We start from the raw sequence: 1,289 nt of genomic DNA on the forward strand, positions 1-1,289 counted from the left end.
CAATACATCATCGATGACAGTGCGTTGTGCGTGTTTTATGTCGGCGGTCAAGATTGTTGATGCCTCTCAGCTCGACACCGCGTCGCTGTTGCCGGAAGATAAGTTGGGCGTGGCTTCACTGTAGTGGGTGCGCGCGCAAGAGTTACATGCCTCGCGCGGGGCGTGACCTCTGGTTTTGATTGACAGGCGAACTCGTGCTAAACTCGTACATCGCGAAACCCCCTCCGAGTTCAACTCGGGAACATGGCGGCGGCAGCAGCAGCCTGTTTCATTGCATCCAGCGGCAGCAAGCGTCAGTATGACCGTCCGGACCCGTTCACCTGCATGACCGACGGGGAGTTTCAGCGTCATTTTCGCCTGTCGAAGACATCAGTGTGCTGGCTGTGTGACGAGCTAGGCGAAGACTCTCGTCTGCGGAGACAGCGTGGCGGGCTTCACTCGCTCACCGTCGTAGAGCAAGTCATCTGTGCCCTCCGTTTCTACGGGACTGAGAGTTTTCAGGGAAGCGTCGGCGCCGAGCGTTACATCGGACGCCATCAAACTACTGTTAGCCACTGTGTCAGAGATGTGTATGACGCGCTTATCGATGCGGCAGTGCGTAAGCGGTGGCTAGCTTTCCAGAATACTGCGGCGGAGCGGACATACATAAAAGAATGCTTCCCACTTCGTGGGAACATTACGAACGTAGTCGGGTGTGTCGACGGAACGTACGTAGGAATTAAGGCGCCTTCAATGTCAGCGTTACTGTGATTAACAGACTTTTTCGCTGGTTGATCACTTTTTGTCGATTGTTCTACTTATCTGTCAAGGTGCCTTCCAAATGGCTCACTTTCTTGGGAAAGGGGTTAAGCATAAATAGGTAAATGGATATCACTAATTGTGTGAAGTAACCTATGAATCCTAATCTCATAAACAACCTGGGGTTCTTCATTGGTGAAGTTACTAAGTATGCACAATGCTGAATTTTGGTCATGCGTAATCTATCGGCCGCACTATGAAACAGCGAGGCATTGCACAATTTGTTGCAGCGCGAGATGTGGATGTTGCGCCAAGCCGGTTGTGCCTATGCATTTGTGGCGAAATGAAAATGCATTGAGAATCTTAGTGTGTTGGCTTGCATGAAGAAAATACTTCAGATTGTTTGCTCTGTTCACTGTCGATGCATGTGCCAGAGGTTCAGTGCATCTTCTTTTTTTTTGGGGGGGGGGGGCGGCGTTATTCTGGATGGATAAATTGTATATTTTCGTCTCACAATGGGGCTCTAATTCTTAAGTATTAGAACAATGCAC

The sequence above is a fragment of the Dermacentor albipictus genome, chromosome 4 (genome assembly GCF_038994185.2).
Source record: "Dermacentor albipictus isolate Rhodes 1998 colony chromosome 4, USDA_Dalb.pri_finalv2, whole genome shotgun sequence".
NCBI classification, from domain to species: Eukaryota; Metazoa; Arthropoda; class Arachnida; order Ixodida; family Ixodidae; genus Dermacentor; species Dermacentor albipictus.